Here is an 18802-nt window from a genome sequence, read left to right on the forward strand (position 1 = left end):
CTGGAAAGATTTAAATAATTAATCTGATTATTTTCATTTGTTCGCTGATTTGTATAAAAGTCTCGTTTTTTATTTTGATTCAAGTCTCGACAATTTTCTATGTTAGTGAAATTATTTTGTTGTAAAGTATTTGCATTAAAATTTTTATTTTGCATACTTCGTGTTTCTGGTTGGTTTAATTCATTTCGTATACGTTTATAACAAGATCCGATCATATGTCCTGGTTTCTTACAGTACGAGCAAGCTTTTATAGTTGTTGCAGAAGAAGAGTGATAATTTTCTTTCGGTACTATTTTATTATTTAACGATTTTTGTAGTGATGGTTTTAGTGATCTAAAAGTTTTTAAGTAAGAGATATTTTCTTCTTCAATTAGAAATTGTTCGGCTTGTTCGAGACAGTTAGGTTTTTGTGAACGTAAAATACTACCAAGAGGTTCGGATAGACCGGCTAAAAATGTTTTTAAAGCTATTTTTTCGTGTGATGCATTTAATGCGTTTCGGGATGCATCATTTAATTCATTATTTAGTGCGACGCTGCTACGAATTTTTGTAAGAAGGTCTTCAATACGCTGCACAAAATTTCTTGGAAGTTCGTTTGGGTTTTGATAACAAGAAGTCAAATCACGAGGTAACCCTTCGGTATCTCTACAGTCACCATAATGACCTATTAATAGTTGTCTAATATCTTCCCAATTATTAAGTTGCCTTGATGAAATAAATCTTCTCGCGCTACTGGTTAATTTACTTTTTACAACAAAAAGTAGTGCGTTTCTGTGCTCGTCTTGTACATTTTCAAATGCAAAATTTACCGCTTCAATAAAGTCGTACAAAGTTGCTTGTTCTCCGTCATAAGTTGGTATTAATTCTTTTAAATCTTTTAGAGTAAAATCTGCCATTTTTCTTTTTTTGTAATTAAATTAACTTAAAGGAAAAATATAAAGAAAGGCAAGAATTATTTCATTAAATTGAGAAAAATTGAAGAATAACAAGGAATTTTTGAATAAATCGAATAAATGCAAAAATACGAAATATGTTGCAAAAAATCAAAAATAAGAGACAAATACTACTTACAGTAATAGATAGATGCTCTTCATTGAACCTGGAATCCGGAAAATGAAAACCTTAGATACCAGTCTTCTTTCTTCGGGATTTTCGAAAATTCTTTCTTCAATTTCGCCTTTTCTTCGCTTTCTTTCTGGATAGTGTTCAAGAATCTTCTCGCTGCTTCTTCCAGATGATGAACTACGTCGAATAGGTTCGTTTCTCGCTTAAATTCGAGTTTGCGAATTTTTCGCGACTTGCAAAATTTTTGCAAATCCTACCGACTGCGCCACTTTAACGATCCTGATGGTCGTTACGAATAAAAATTAACAATTTTTTATTCTATTTTATTAAATGATGGTTACAAGACTTGAAACTATTCTAAGTTCGAATATAATAATATAACGTTAGACTTTTCTAAGTCCGGACAAAATATAAAAGTAAAATATTTTATGATAAGACGGGAACGGCGTTACGGTATGATTTGAGACTTTTGATTGCAGATCACGACTCGAATGAATGTTGAATACTTGAGTGTCGAATACTTGAATGAATCTTCTGCTCGTTCTTCTCCCTTATATACTGAGGTTTGACCTCCTTTGGCGAAGATAAGCTGCACATGGGCTGATGTAAGAGCTTGCATCAGAATTACAGGTCAACCAAGGGTCGAGGGTTGATAACATAAGCGAAGAAGGTTCATTGATCTAAGACGAAATGCGGTGCATCGGGAACCAAGTCGAATAAAATGTTAATAATGGAGTCTTCGGACGTAACATAAATGTTAACTTACTCTTTTCTGAAAGAAATAAAAGACGTGCATAATTATTTGCACTGAATTTCATATGATAATAAAAAATACGCACTTTGTAGGGGCGTCGACTTCAAATTTTAACAATTTTTTGAGACGACGTCATTAATATTTCATTTTGATACAACATTGTTTTAGAGATTTTTCTTCTCACTTTCATCTCCTCCTCAATTTCATTTTATCACGTTTGCTGTATCCCTGGTCTTTAATTTTTATTTGTCTCACAGTATCCTCTTTTCCTAAAACTCTTCGATTCACCCTTCATTTTCCTTTTCTTATTAAATTTGAATCCAGAATACTTATTATTTTTCTTTCCCATATTTTTTAATCTTCCTGATCTCTTTTGATTAGAGCCCCTGTTTCCATTGCGTAGGTTGACAGGTCTTATTAATGTTTTATGTATCTTAGTTTTTGTCCCTGCAATAATTTTTTATTCTTAATTACTTTTCTGTTTCACACAAATGTTTGGTTTTCTTACTATATTTCCTCTTTAAAGTGGTCTTTCTTCGATTTCCCTACTATTGGTTAAAGGTAGTTAAACGTTGATACTTCAGTATTCTGCTCTCTTTCGATTAGTGCCGTGTGTTTTGTTTTTTCTTCACTTATCTCTACGCCACACCGTTTCCTTTCTTTGTCCAGATTTTTACAGCATTTATTACATCTTCTGTTTTGCAATGTTTATTATGGCGTTATTTTCAGTTCGAATAAAACATGTAATCGAAGATTACGGAGTTTCGCCAATATCGCCTGGGGGTGGCGTACCTCAGTGCCAAGCCCAGCGCAGACTAATACCGTCTGGCAGACCTGAGCATCTTCACGCCACCGGCGATGGAGCCTTATAATAATAATAATAATAATAATGATAATACTATATTACTCTTACAATGTACAGCTTGTTCAGGATCGTCGGATAATACATGATAAATTATATAACAAAACAAACAAGAAGCTGAACAATGACAATATACAATAATAAACACATATGTTACAAATAACAAACAAATTAATCTGTATGCCAGAAAAGTGGACAATTACAATACTGTATTGAAGGAGGTAATAAACTTTTTGGTGCTATAAAAGCATTCGGATTTTAAAAGTTTTTTTATTTCCCTTTTGAAATTATTTGTGTTCAAGGTACAATAAACCACAACGTTGCTCTACGAACGAATCAAGGACTTCTTTGATACGCAACAATTGTGTGAGAATTTTTGTAGTTTTAATAGCACGACACCCGTCAATTTCATTCATTCGAGTGAAGTGTATTATCGTGAAAAGTCCTAAATTTTGATGATAGGAGTAGTAGAATGGGCTGTACCGTTTTTAGTTTTCCTGTTGCATAATTTTGACAGATACTTGTAATATCCATTTTTCTTATGTATTGGATGTCACCTGAACTTAAAATTAACAGCGTGTGCACTCATTTTTATTTCAGTCCTTAAAATTACACCATACTTACTGATGATGTCAGTTGAAATATTGCTTACCATAAGTTATTTTAAACATCAACTCGCCACCGGATCTACTCTGTGTTTTACTGTAGCTAGTGGCAATGAATACAATCGTTGTAATTCGCAATTCCACTAATCTTTGGAGAATAAATACTATTGTGCAAAGGTTCTGGATTTTGTTGAATTATTTCGCACATGCAATAGGTGCTCAATTGCTTCGTTTTACTTAATTTACAGTCACCAAATTTCAACACATAACAAGATTAATTTAAATAATTAATTTATTATATTTATGTATAATTAAGAAAATCGTTTACGAGACAGAACACAGCTACACTATATCTATTTAGACAATTTCATTCAAATTAATGCATCAAGATGAAGATAAAAATATTCTTAGCAACCTCCAAAAAATTATTAAGTAGTAATAATAACTGTGTATTTAATTTTAATAATATTTCTGTACTTATAATTAAAGGGCGGATTTTAGGTCTTAAAATACCTCAGAAAAGGAATACATTTTAGGACTGAATTTTTATAAAAGTAGGCAACAAAATTTCATTTTAGGCAGTTTTAGGAAAGAAAAATAAATTCCTTTTAATCGTTACTGAAAACATGGTTATAAAAATTGTAATTAATAATATTAACAAACTATACAATTTCTTCAAATCTGGAATTCACGTAGCAAACAAGATTATCTAAATTTTCTGTAGTGAAACTCGTGCGTCTATCTGACAAGACAAGTGTATATGACGAAAAAGACCATTCAACATGTAACGAAGCGACTTTTTGCGGGCTGGAAACCGTGACGCCTACCGCGAGGGCCGGGGGTAAATCTGCGATCGCCGCACGCCGCGGCGAAAGAGGATTCTGGGCTAAAGTCTTCATGTGAGAAGAAGTGCTGTGAATGTGTTCAGAAAAGTTGGGAAGTGTGGCAGAAGTGCAGTTTGACCCTTCGACCGTAAGTACCCTTTGGGTCGTCTGCTCGTTTGTGTACCGGTTTTTTTTATCGTCACGGTCACAAGTCGAAACCGTTGTGCATGCGTCGTTACCGTTATCACACAACCCCCGAGTCCAGGAGGAGCCCATCCTGAAGGAAGTCGCCGTGCAGGAGGCAACGACTGTGCCGGACGTTTAATTCTTTTTGTTTATTTAATTTGTCCTGTAGTTATTTAAGACTTAGCCATAAGATTTATTATTTTAGTCATGTAGCTGGTGGCAGGGAATAAACCCGATTTATTGTTTAAAATATTTCCAGCCGTTTTATTTTATTATATTATTTTCGTGGGCGCTCACCACCTGAGATCCGTGTCTCCGGCTTGAGAGCAACCCCGGCGCTCTCCCCTACGGAGAGGGAGCTAGCGCCCGAGCGGCCGCCGCTCCTAATCGAAGGCGACCTTCACGCAGTGGCGTGAAGGTCGCCGGATAAGCTTAGGTCGGCCAGACGTGTTTTCAAATCAGCGATATTAGTCGGCCCAAAGCTTGGCACCCAAGTACGCCGCCACCACACGTTATCGACGAGATTCCCGACCGCCCGTGCGACCCACGCATAATTTCGTCGCAAATATTACAGGATGTTGTGGGACAGTACTTGAATGAAGACTAGGCATTCAAGGAATTTTCGACATCTTGTCCACGGAACAGTGCCAGAAAATCTGGTAAAACTTCTACCACAGGGTTTTTCAGCATTGTCTGTTTATATTTGTTGCAAACAGCTTGTCCAACAGGGCCAGGAGCGCTTTTAAGGGCTGTTGCCACTGTTTGCATTATTTGTCAATATTCAGTTAATAATACAATATAACCTCTATAATCCGAACCCACGATCATCCGAACATCCAGTAATCCGAACAGAGGCTAGTTGAAGTCGATATCTCTTTAGAAAAAAGGTTGAAGTTATCGAAGAAATGAGGCCGGAAGTGACTTTTGTGGCCCGAAATCTACAAGAAACAGTATTTAAGTTAAATTTAGAAAATCATCGAAAATGGGTCGAAATTTGCTAGTACTAGCCTGGCCCATCCGCCTTTTATTTTATTTTCTATGCTTTAAGTATTATAAATTTAGTTATAAAAGTGCATACTCTTACGTGTAGTTAGGAATCCGTGTTGATTTTTTGCTCGAAACATCCAGATTTTTGAAAAAAAATCAAAACTGTATGACAAAATTTTGCAATTTAATTTTGAAAAAACAGAATGCTCTAAAATTTTGCAGCGTTTTAAGGTTCTCATAAGCATGGTAAATTGTTAATCAAAATTTATCCGTTTACCCTCCTAAAAAATGGATGACGTCTCTCAAGAACGGCTCAAAACATTTGGCTGAAAATTTTCTAAATTTGGACCAATTTTTTTAAATAAAATCTATCCTTCTAAGAAAAGGTACCAGCCCCGCCCACCCACCCTTGTTTTCTTAGAGGATATGTCATTTGTAAAACTCAGTCTCATACTTGCCAAGATAACACTGATTTTGGCGGATGACCTACTCTTTATTTTCTTAGAAGAGTAGGTCATTTTCCAAAATCAATCCTATCTTGGCAAGTATGAGACTGATTTTTGCAAATGACATCCTCTAAGAAAATAAGGGTGGGTGGGCGGGGCTAGTACTCGTCAAGATAAGACTGATTTTGGCAGACGACCCACTCTTCTAATAAAATGAAAGGTGGGTGGGCGGGGCTAGTACTTTTCAAGATGCGACTCATTTTGGCAAATGACATATCCTCTAAGAAAATAATTGTACGAAGTTGTTAATCAATTCCCTTTCAGCTTTTTGGGAAATTCGCTGATCCGAATAAATCGCTAATCCGAACACACCTTTCCCCAATTAATTCGGATTATCGAGGTTATACTGTATTCCAAAAGTTTCTAATTTTTTTAATGCTTTCAATCAAAATTGCAAAATGAGCTTTTAATATAGGTACTCTAGTTGGTTTTTAATATTTGGTGTCGGAAAATATTCTTGAGCTTTGTCAATTGATTAAATTATTGTTAAAATTGGACCACATTTTTACACATACGTTTTTTGATTTCAGTACAATTTTCTGCATAAAAAATCCAGACACGTCCCCCAACGTGTCAAAATAGGCTCTAGTGGAAGTGCTTTGTTCGGCAACATATGTTTGTAAACCTGTACTCTTTGAGGGGATTTTAAAAATATTTTTTTCACTTTGCACTAGGTCAAAATGGCATGGCATATAAATTTTATTGTGTCAAATTTTATTAAACCGAAATTGAAGTAATTAAACATGTTGTTTTAGGCGGTTAAATTAAAAGTTTAGGCCGAATTAACTCACTTTAGGTTTTTTTTTGTATCATTTTAGGGATTTAGGCAAATAAAAATTTTAGCTCGAACGATCACATTTGGCCTAGAAAGAATTTCTGTAATAGTTTTTTCTAGTTGCCTAAATGTAGAACAACAAAGCGAATTGCCTAGAATCTAAGCTTTACTTATAATGCATAGTAAAAAAATACTAGCTTTTGTTTGAAAAAACGACTATCCTTTGGCAGGATACATATATTAACACTAAAACCCGGTTTATAGAAAAACGAATTAAACTTAAGTCGTGAATAACTTTTAATTGAGGTTCGTTGCTAGGCAACATGCATGCTTTAACCAATCACGGGGTCATACTCTACATTTTAATCAAATTTAATTCGCTTTCTATAAAGTGGCCCCTCAGGAGTTTTAGTTATTTTCACTTACTTAATAATTTAGTTCTACCTTCAGAATTGAGGTATCAAACGAAAAATTTCCCATGTGTTTCCTCCAGTCAGACAAAAAAAAAAATCTGTACCGTGAATAAAAATTTTGCCATATTTGTGGAGTACATTTGGAAAGAAACTCGACCCATAAATTCTAGACTTTATTTTTGGATAAAGGCGGAAAATTATGTACTTGTAATTTCCTCTAATTTCTCGTCTGTCAAAAGTAGTTTTTCAATTCCCGAGCGTAAGCGAGTCCGTCAGCCGACTCTCCTCTTTTACAGTTTGTCGACCTCTCATGACCCGTAGAATACGTACGAAGAAATAAGTTCCCCGTTTCCGTCTGGCTGTTGGTCTGTCTGTCTGTCTATATGCGGTACGGGATTTTTATTAGACAGATAATCTTCGGAAGTACTGGGCCGATTGTCGTCAAATTTTGTATGTATATTAGAAATTTCATGTTGATAGATAATTGCTAACCAAACTTTTGTTAATCATCCCCACCAACAACGTGATGACATCCCCACAAAATTTTTCATAATAAGTAGGGTTTAAATTTTGCAAGATAACATTTTTCTACGAGGTATCCTAATTTTCGTAAAACAAATCGAAATTGTACATCAACCTTTATCTACGAGTAGAAGCGAACTTGCGTTAGAGGTACAATGGCTCAGGGTTGGCCTGCTTTCGAACATCTCACGTACAAACAGCGGACGTTCGATTCCCTTTTTGGACAAAAAACCAAGTATTCTTTCTTAATTATTTTGTCCTGTCTTCTGTGTTGCAGAAACAAAATCAAAATTTCAGTTTCTTTTAATACATACGCATGCATTTAATGCCACCGTTACGTACTTCAGTACGGGCGCTGATACAATATGACGTGGTAATGGTGGAATTTTTTCGAAGTCTAAATATAAACCAAACTGTTAAAGTTAAACAAGTACTAGGAATTAAGAATATATTGTTTCCCACTGATTATGTACTTTAAATATATTTCATATTGTCCGCATTTGTGCAGAACGTGCCCCCTTAGGATTTGCACCTTCGCGACGCAGGGATTGTGGGGGTCTTATTTACCCTAGTGGAGCGAAGGAAGTTCTGTCGAAATAATCTTCTACCAATTTTTTAGATTTGCTTATACAGGGTGACTCAAAAAAATTAATGAATCAGTCAATTTATTGTTGATCAAATTAAAACGAGTCTCCCCATTTTCTCGGGTTTCCATAGATATAACAGTATTTTCAACTTTTTGCGTGCTGTGCGTTCTACGGAAAGTGGTTTCGCAAATTGCCTGTTTTCATCATCCGTTTTGAGGCGATAAACTCGTTCAAATCAAACAAATGTCTACATGACATTCTTCCGATGTATAAACATCAACATTTTAAACACTCCGCATATTGCTCATATAGCACTATATAATGTGCTGTAAATATATTTTATAGTCCGTACTTGTGTAGAGACGGTTTATACGGATATGCTTGTGATGCTGGAACATTAGGCCCCGAAGTTAAGGGATCCCTTTCGACCTAATTGTAACGGAAATTTAAATTTATTTGTTTTTAATTTGGTAATAACCAAAATCGTAATAGCAAAAATACGATTTCGTCTTCAACTGACCGTTTGTTGATGCATATGATCTCGAGATTTCGCAAAATCCAAAATTGGCCACTTCCGGGCGTTCCACTAATTTATGACTTGCAGCCAGGCAGCCACCTGCACAAAGAGCTGCCGTCTGAGTTTTATTTGCAGTATCGTTTCTCATTCTTATTTTACTTTTTGTATCGTTCAATAAAGTATACCGCACAATTTTGAAATTACTCATTCTTCTGCAGTATAGTTGCTTTCGATCGGTTGTGTTAGTATTATAAAGGCAATTAGCATTGTTACACAAATACAAGGTGCTGTATTCAACTTTGGACAAAGGAAATTAACATGGTGAATTGGTTTTTATTTTATGTATCTTCCCACATCACTTTAAAGCTATTATTGAGCGATGCATTTGCAGCAACATTCAGTATATATTTTCTAAAGCGGAACTGTTCATTCGTAAATTTTACGCGATCAATTAATGAACCGATCGCAGCGAGAGGAGCAGTAGAGCTTTTGTTAGCTACGTTACAAACGAGTTAAACGATGTAGGCCATTTCTGCCCTCTTGAGAACTCTTGAAAAGACAGGTATTATATTTCTAGTGGATTAAAATTTAATGAATTTTCTCGTTCTCTATTTAGCTCGTGTGTAGATAGTTGGTCGATTTTATTAGGAGCGAAAATGGTTTTATGTGCACTTTTATTATGCACTTTCCGTCCTCTTTGTTTTAATATTCAGCCGCTGGCCGCAACCGCACGGCGATATCCGCTACAATGTGGCGAATTCTTCGCCTTTTAACAATACGAAAAGTGATGAAACGGCTCTCAATATTTGATGTGCCGCCTCCAATGATGGCTTTTGCGCGTTCAGCAAATTACCGAACGCAGTCTCCTGACAGCAGCCAATAAACCGGAATGTTTTATTGTGCTATTAAATAATCCATTACATTTGAATTTTGATGCTTCGAATTTGACGGAAATTTTTTTCGGCGGCGCGGTGGATGTGTGTCTGCTTTGGTCGCATTCGACAAGTAACATATTTCCGAATTTGCATGATAAATGCGTTGTAATTATTGTAGATGTCAACGTTTTCGGTCGCAACGACAAGTGAATTGTATTGAATTTATATGTGCGATACCTAGTCCAATTTTCGTGCACATGAAATCTGTCGATGATCAATATTGGCATTGTGTTGAGAATTTATTTCGGAAAATGAAAAATCGATCTCTGCCGCGGAAGCGAGCTGTGGAGGATCCGGAATATTTAACACGGCTCCGGATGTATAAATCAAAGTCCCGGGCCAGTAGAGCAAATTGCTGACTTCACTACTTTCAGACTACAACTGCTGCAAGCTATACAAGATACGGCTCTGTTTGATGTAACCTAAGTATAACAGTCTATCTTCATGCAACATCGTTCCTTGCGGAAGAACACTGCGGCAAGGTGAATGATTAAAAAAAAAGATTTTTGGTTTAATCGAAAGACATTGCTACATTTTCCGCACTTGTTCTAACAATTTCATATTTTTTTTTAATAAGCATACATTTCTACGTTTTTTAGAAGCTAAAAATTACCCAACCGTTCATTTCGTTGTGTTTTCTATTTTTAACTGCAAATGGAGATAATGAAACAGTTCCGAACCAGTTACGATTATGGTCGCCCTAAGTATAATTTACATGCAGATTATCTTCATATTAATAAATGAACTGTATACGTTATTATTTCAAGAATAATTTACCTAGACATTATTCGGTGTATATTTATGTCCCTCTTTAAGTCATTATTTAATTTAACATCAATAGATAGCTGCGCAAATCCCGGAAATAAAATCTCGTACTTATTGCTCCTATTTATAATCGTAAAAATGTAGGGAAAAAGTTTGAGTATTTAAGCTTTTTAAGGGATTCCAAAGGCAAACAAAGACATAAACTGTTTGAGAAATAAAATATAAGGTTTCTATGAATGATTGTAGAGTCAAAGTAGGTCATGGACACGTGCCGCCTCCCAGTTTTAGACTTTACTAAATGCCCAAGGACTCACACATCTGTATAACTGGTTGCCTAAATGCTTCCTATCTTATTAAAAAATAAAACTAATTCATTAAACAAATTTATTACGATTAAACATCCCAGTAGATATTGAAAACATTCATCATTTTGTTCAAGGCACACGTTCACTCTTTTTGGTTAGTTAAGTAATGAACTTTGTAGTCGTGCTTTGAAAATTAAAAAATACGAGCTTAAACCAACTTTTCTTTAATAAAATATCATCATTTTTGTTTTTAATCTGTTGCCATATTTATGGTTGGCTCTTTTATGTATTAGATTATTCGAATTATCTTCATTATAATAATTAATAAATACTCAACAAAAAAATATTGTACTTAGCTAGATTTATTAAAAAACTATAAAAAAAACAGGTAGAGAATATACAATAGATATCTAATTCCATTTTACAAATTCGTAGGCTTAACTGAAAGTAGTGTACCTAAATAATAATTATGAGAAGAGTAAAATCAGGCAAAGAGCGTGATTTGATTATTGGTGGATCATTTTAATTAATTAAAGAAAAACGCTGTTCCTTCAATTTTTCCCTGTGCAACGGAGAGTAATAGTTCAAATAGTAAGCTCGCCAGTAAATCTTTTCAGTTTGAATCTCCCCTGTTAAATAATTCTCATTCTTCTCAACCTCTCTGGCCTGAATTTGTTTCGTCTAAACCGCTAAGGTGCAAACAACCAAGCAAAAAGTGTGTAATGCAAATTTAAGGAAAAATTTGGCAAATATATTAACAAAGGATCAAATTGAGGCTCTAAAAGGGAAAAAAATCAAAAAATGTTCCGAGCAAACAATCACTAATTCTTTGAAGCTTAAATTTGGATAGATAGATAGATAGATAGTATATTTGTGTTAGAATACAAGTATTTACACACGTCAAAATAAAATTACATTCATCGTTACATTTTTCTTATAATAAAATAAAGAATTAATTTGTTATATGTATATATATAATACATAAATACATAAAACATAAAATAAAATTATCTACTTAAATATTAAATTAAATTAAATTACACAGCTTCTGCAACTAAATCACTAAAATTATTTCTTAAAAATTCATCACAATTGTAGAAAGTTTTTTCTACGAGATATTTTTTTATTTTATGTAAAAAGATTTTTGGTGGAAGTTTTTTAATTAATGTGGGAATAATATTATAATATTTAATAGCTAAATAATGCGTTCCATCTCTAGTTTTAGTCAACCTTAATGTATTATATGCAACCATCTCCGTTCTTGTATAATATTGATGACTTCCATTGAGTAACGGGAAGGATGTAAGATTAGTGACAATATATTCCAAACATTTATAAATAAATAAAGAGGGTAATGTGATAATATTCACTTCCCTAAAATACTGCCTGCAGTCGTCTCTATATCCAATGTTAGCTATGACTCTGACAGCTCTTCGTTGTAGTTTAAACACACTTTGAAGTGAGGACGAGTGACCCCAAACCAAGATACCATACTGAAGATGAGAATGTATTAGAGCAAAATATACTGTTCTAAGAAAAGTTTGTGAGAGACTGTTAGACATGAATCTTAAAAAATATATACCTTTGGAAATTTTATTTGAGACTTGTTCTCCATGTTTGTGCCAGTTCAATTGACAATCGATGTGTAAACCAAGAAATTTTGTAAACGCTGAATAGGTATTGTCTAAAACAGTATGTTTTAAGGTGAATAACATCTGGACAGTTTTGTCTTTATTGAAGGACAATCTGTTGATTACAAACCATTCTTCAGCTAAGGTATTAAGTTGCTTCTTCTTGGTAGTAAGGTTATCTAAAGATAAATCTGATGTACTTATAGTTGTATCATCAGCATACAAAATTATGTCAGTCTGATTAAGAAGGTTTGGTAGATCATTTATATATATAGTAAGAAAAGTACCGGTCCCAATATAGACCCTTGGGGCACACCATATTCAACATTCAATCTGCTTGATAGTTTTCCATCTATTTTAACACATTGACTTCGTTTCTAAGATAAGACAATAGTAGCTTCGTAGCACTAGGATGAAAATTATAATAAAATAGTTTTCTTATTAGAATGTCATGGGAAACACAATCAAACGCTTTGCTGAGGTCCAAAAAAGATGTGGAGTAAAATTTTTTAGATTCAAAAGATTGAAAAACATTATTAGTAAAATCTAAAATTGCTGATATGGTAGAGCGACCTTTGGAAAATCCATATTGGCACTGCGATAAGATATCATTTGCTTGTAAATAATCTAAAATTTGATTAAGCAGTAGTTTCTCTAATATCTTGGACAAAACAGGGAGAATAGAAATAGGCCGGTAATTGTTTAATTCATCAGAGTCTCCTTTTTTATGTATAGGCACAACTAAGGCCACTTTCAAACAAGAAGGGAAGATATTTTCTTCTATACAATAATTACACAATTTCGTGATCTCAGAAATTAGTAAGTTTTTTACATATTTTATTAATGGGACAGAAAAACCATATATATCTTTGGCGTTACTATTATGTAAACTATTTATAGTATCTCTTACCTGGACACAAGATACCTTTTTAAATAAAAAGATACAATTTTGCATAGTACTGGTGTTTGTCATAATAGATATTGGATCACGACTTGCAGTAGGCAACTTATTGACAATACATTGTGCTATTGTCGAAAAATGTTGATTAAATTGATCAGGAGTTATGTTACAATTAATTTGTTTTTTCTTAGCTTTGTGATTATTGACAATGGTCCATAATGCTCTTGGCTTATTTTTGTTATCAAAAACAAATTTTTCTGCTGCGTTGATTTTTGCTTTTTTAATAGATAATTTATACCGCTTTTTATACGAATCTAGGAGTGTTTTTAATTCTGTAGTACCGTGTAACTTATATGCATCTTTAATCAATTCTAAGGTTCCTCTCATTTTATATAAGTCACTAGTAAACCATTTACAATAATTATTAGAATTATGTCTACAAGAAACAACTGTCTTAGATGGAAAGGCTAAGTCAAAGTAGTAGCACATTGTATTTAAAAACATGGTAAATTTATTTTCTATATCAATATCCGAATTTATGAAATCCCACCTGGCTTTACTAAGTATAGTGAAGAAGATAAATTTTCCATATTGTGTTATAGGTTTTACAATTTTAATTTCTTGTTTGTCTTTTTTGCATATTTTAAGACCTATTACATTTTGTAACGATATCACTACACCACTGTGATCGGATATATCATCCTTAAGCGGCATAACTTTACAACAATCTGGTGTAATATTAGTGTAAACATTATTTAAGCGAGATAATCCTCTCGTTGGGAAATTTACTAAATGTTTCATGCCGAAACTTGTCATTAAGTCAGTTAAAACTTTAACAGTTTTATCATCCTTTTTCTCAAAATGTAGATTAAAATCACCACCAAGTAATATATTCCTATTTTTAAAGTCTAAACAGTTAAACACTTGTGTTATTTTGTCAATGAAATTTTTAAAGTCTCCGGAAGGTGATCTATAAATGACAACAATATACAGATAAAATGCAGGGAAGTACGTACCTACCATTTCACAATCTTTTTCGACTGATAAATTCGTAACATTAGTTAAAGATCTAAAGTTTTTATTGTAATCAACGAGTTGGATAACGCCTCCATGGGAATGTTGCATTCTTGCATAAGCTGCTGCTGTTATAAATTTTTCGAAGAAGACAAATTCTGTTTCAGTGGTGGTGAGCCAGTGTTCACTTAAGCACAAAACGTCAAATTTATAAGTTTGCAACAATGCGTCCATAATATTAACTTTGTTCCTCAAACATTGTACGTTTAGAAAAAGCACCTTAAAGTTTTCTTCTTTATCAGTTGGTTGCTATGCAATGTAGTTAATTTTATTTTTGTTAATTTCCACTTGTCTTTTGTATACCTCACAGTTACAATCAAAACGAGAATGTTCAATATTTAACTGCAAATTTAATTTCTTGTTGACTTTCACGCAGTTTATACATATGGGTTCCTGTTCACACTCTTTTTCAGAATGATCATCGGTTCCACAATTCAGACATTTCGGATGATTTTCTTTAGATTTCTCAGCCATATGGTTAAAGCCACCACATTTGAAAGATCTAAGAGTGTTAACATGTTCATTCAGGGCGCACTCACTCCATTGTACAGGGTCATTATAAAATATTGTAGTCGAAGAAGGCCATGATTTTGGTGACATTTTGTGCCGCCTTTTTCAGTTTTGTGGAAAGGATTACACTAATATTGGAATTTTTATTTTTAGCGCCACATTAGTTGACATTAGCGGCTGCACTGTTTCAACGCTTCATCAAATTTTGTCAGATGTCAATAATTTTTTCGTTTGTACTGGTACGTTTTCCCTCACTTTGTGCGTTAATTGCCTTGTCTTGTTTTCATTTTTGCTGTCTTCCCCTTTGTTAGAACTTTAATAAGTGTCTCAAAAAACAGTTTTTATCAAAACTACAGATCATTGTGGAATAATCTCAGGTAATGAACAGAGAGGAATAACTATGGTCAGTGTTACAAATGATTTTTTTAGTCCTTTGGCGCAATCATCATGCCTATTACCGTAATGGGGTGTTAAATGAGGATGGGGATGGAGTGTACTCTGTGGAGGCGTCTAAAAACGAGTATCTAGTGAAATGTTCTGTTGTCATTGATGAAGAATCTTTGAAGACGCTATATGGCGAATTATGGCCAGATTTAACGACACTGGTAGCATTTCTAAGTGAAAACCGACGGGGAGACCTCAAGTTAGTGAAGACGTTGTTGAAGATTTAAGGATGAGAATGGAACAAAGTCCGAATAAAGCTTTGTCAAAAATCTTTACTGTCCGGAGTACCATACAGCCCATGTCAGAAAATCGTAAAAGAGAAGTTACATATGCATCCATACAAGATTTTGTTGGTTCAGGAGCTGCAACCAGCTGATTTTCCTTGCCGCGTTGGGTAGTGTAGTTGGTTTCAAGCTGATATGGACGATAACGGGATTCTCGATTTGTCGTTCTTTTCTGATGAAGCCTGGTTTCATCTGTTAGGCTATTATGTCAACTGACAGAACTTCAGAATTTGGTGTATAGAAAATACTCACGCTTTTGAAGAAACACCATCACATGCAATGAAGGTTGGTGTGTGGTTAGCAGACGACGATTCATAGGCCTGATACTTTTTCAAGTAAATGAATGTGATCAATAAACAAAATTAGATGTAGAAAGTGTATGTAGGTACTGCAATAAAGTTTTTTATTTTCAGTAACTTTCATTTTTCTTTCGGTGTTAGTTGCATTCTCTTAATTTAAAACTTACTTCAACTTACTGTTTAGTAATAATTGTGATTTTACTATTAGGAAAGTTAAAAATCTTTATTAAACATTCTGTTGTTTCAAGAGATCTCATAATCAGCTACAGAACTCTTAACACTATGCTCCTGAAATTTTATTGGTTTTTTCATCTTTTTTCTTATAGAAATTTTGAAAAATCTTGATATTAGGATGGCCATGTGGGCGTGTTTTGGGTAGAACCTCTTTGACATTCCTGTTATGCAGATCTGGCATGTTTCAGATATCTAGAAACTGCAAAGCTGAAGGTAATGTTTGGACATAGCAATTTTCACCTATTGTAGGGATGAAGATCAAGGATTTCAGTTGTGTTTTTTCAAGAGAAAAGCACCGGTCACAAACCATGTCTGCACCAATATTTTGACGATTCCTTACAATTTACAAAGAGAACTTTCGCGGGATCACAACTTTGGCAAAATTATTTACTGCAAAAACTCATTAGGTACTCATAGTGTGCGTTAACTGTGATAAGACTTGCTCTGCCATTGTCCATTACGTGATTTTTCACAATTTTTACCTTCAGGGTACCTATAAAAATTAATTTTTTAAATAATTACCGTGTTCATTGGTTTCGACAAACTTAACCTCATTTTTTGGATTTCATTATTTGAAAAATTATTGCTTCTTTGCAAAACAGACCAGATGATTTATTCTGTTCAACTCCAATCGACTTTCCAAGGTGTAATTCATGACAAAGCCCTTAAACGTTTTTCTGACAATTTACAATTTTTGAAACTGAAATGTATTGCAGTGGCGTTCACAAATGCTCGATAACACTGCAACCCTTAATGCTCTGGCCTGGCGTCTTTTCGTGTCTATTTAAAATGAAATTAAACCGCGAACCGGGCATTTCAATTTTTGACACATCTGACAGATTTGTTTGGACGTTCGTGACATTTCAAAACAGTTCAAATCATTTTGGTGATTAGCGGCACGAGAAAAATTTCATTTGTTTTTCATAGGTGAGTTGACTACAATATTTTATAATGACCCTGTATAAAAACTGTTTTTAAGGCCATAAATTTGGAGAAAGTGTTTGGATCAACTTCAATAATGGCTAAATATTTTTTGATCATTTTCTTGCAAGTTACGAGTTTGAAAATACCCGTTATACCTTTAAGTTAGGCGTTTTGCTTAATGAGACATTCTTTTAAGTCTTCCACATCAAGATTTTGAGCAAGTCCAACAATTTTAATTTTGGGGTTTCGCAATTCTATTTTTTTTATGTGAAAATTATCACCCAGGTTAACTTTTGCTACCTCTTCCAGTTTTCTAGTTTCTTCTTGATTGTTGCATGTTACGGCGATTCCGCCGTCTTTTAAAGGTTTAATTTTCGTAATTCCAACTTCAAATTGTTCAGGTTTGATTTTCTGTTTCAGTGTTTCAATTGTAGCTGATGTCTCTTGCGTATTTTTTGGTCTTAATATAACAACATCTTTCTCACGTTTGACTGTTTCGCTGTATGATTTTTTGGGAGGAAGACTCTGCTCCTGGTTGACTTGAATTTCGGGTATTACCATTGAATTTTGAAGTTCAATGAACTTCCCATTTATAGTATCATTGATTTCTTTTTTCATAGATAAGAAATAATCAGAGAATTCCGCTTTCACCTGGCTGATAATGTTTTGTGGGTCATTTTTCAATTGAAGTTTTGTTAATTCTAATTTTTTTTTAAGTCGTCATTTTCCTTCTTAAGGGTGTTATTTGCAACTTTAAGTGTTTGGATCGCATCTTGAAATGTTGCTTCAATTGTACTGATGTCACGGCAATGATCTTCGCATAACATGACTTTATCCGTAATTGTTGTAAATTGTTTGCCTCTATTTATGAGTTGCTGCATACAACTTTTATGATAATACTTGTCACACTTTGCACATTTAGTAAACACAACTTGGACTTTTTCTTTGCACTTTCTACACACTTTTTCGACATTTCCACCTGGATCGATGTCTCGAGCATGTTGCGATTGCGACATGGCTATACTTACTATATGTGGGACCAGTGGATATAACTTATTAAGAAAAATAATACTACCATTTCCAGCTATTCGAACATTGAATTTTCATTTACAAAATTTAGAGTTTGAATCTGGAGTTCTGGATGAAATTATAGGGTTTTTGAAAATTAAATGTGAACCGCTTAATTAGGATTTTGGGAGGGATTGTATAGTGGCATTGGACGAAATGGATATAAAAGCTGGGATTGATTATTGTGTACATTGTGGGACGTAGATTGGAGGAATTACTTTACCAAAACATGAGGGAGTAGCGACAAAAACGTTGGTAATTCTTGTGGGAGGTATTATTACTCGCTGGAAACAAATTGTTTCATACTATTTTACCGGAGACAGTATGAATGGGGCAGTTCTAGCTGATGTTCTTAAAGAAGTTTTTAAGAAAATCAGTGCAACTGGTTTGAAGGTTCATTCTGTAGCCTCAGATATGGGATCGGCGAATCAAGCTAGGTGGAAAACGTTTGGAATAAAAGCGGGAAGAAAATGCGAAACAAAAAATTATGTCCCAAACTCATTTAATGGCGAAAAAATTAACGTTTCAGCAGGTGGGCCACATTTATTAAAAAATATAAAGCAATGTTTGGTACAAAACAAAATCATTCAATTACCAAATGATTTTGTTGAAAAATATAAACTAACTTCTGATTTGGTTGACGTGCGACACATTACAGATTTTTGTGAAGAAGAAGGCAAATTTGAGGCAATTTGCGTCTAAATTAAATGTGGATTTTTTAAAATCTAACCATTTTAACAAATTGAATGTGTCAAATTCTGTAAACGTTTTGAATCTAAATGTTAGTTGTGGAATAAAATTTGATGCGGAAGAGGAGAGAGAAGA

At 34.0% G+C, this 18802-nt stretch overlaps 1 protein-coding gene and 1 long non-coding RNA gene across 3 annotated transcripts in view; both read left to right on the forward strand.

Annotated features, from left to right (window-relative positions):
• LOC135136453 (neural cell adhesion molecule 1) overlaps positions 1–18802 on the forward strand; it is a 283868-nt gene that overhangs the window by 62393 nt on the left and 202673 nt on the right. The window lies entirely within an intron of this gene.
• Positions 14940–15868, forward strand: LOC135136523 (uncharacterized). The gene is made up of 2 exons (XR_010281719.1): positions 14940–15101; positions 15154–15868. It is a non-coding gene; the product is annotated as an uncharacterized LOC135136523 (long non-coding RNA).

The sequence above is a fragment of the Zophobas morio genome, unplaced genomic scaffold (genome assembly GCF_036711695.1).
Source record: "Zophobas morio isolate AGI-343-1 ecotype UQ-CSIRO unplaced genomic scaffold, CSIRO_AGI_Zmor_V1 ptg000026l, whole genome shotgun sequence".
Taxonomy (NCBI): Eukaryota; Metazoa; Arthropoda; class Insecta; order Coleoptera; family Tenebrionidae; genus Zophobas; species Zophobas morio.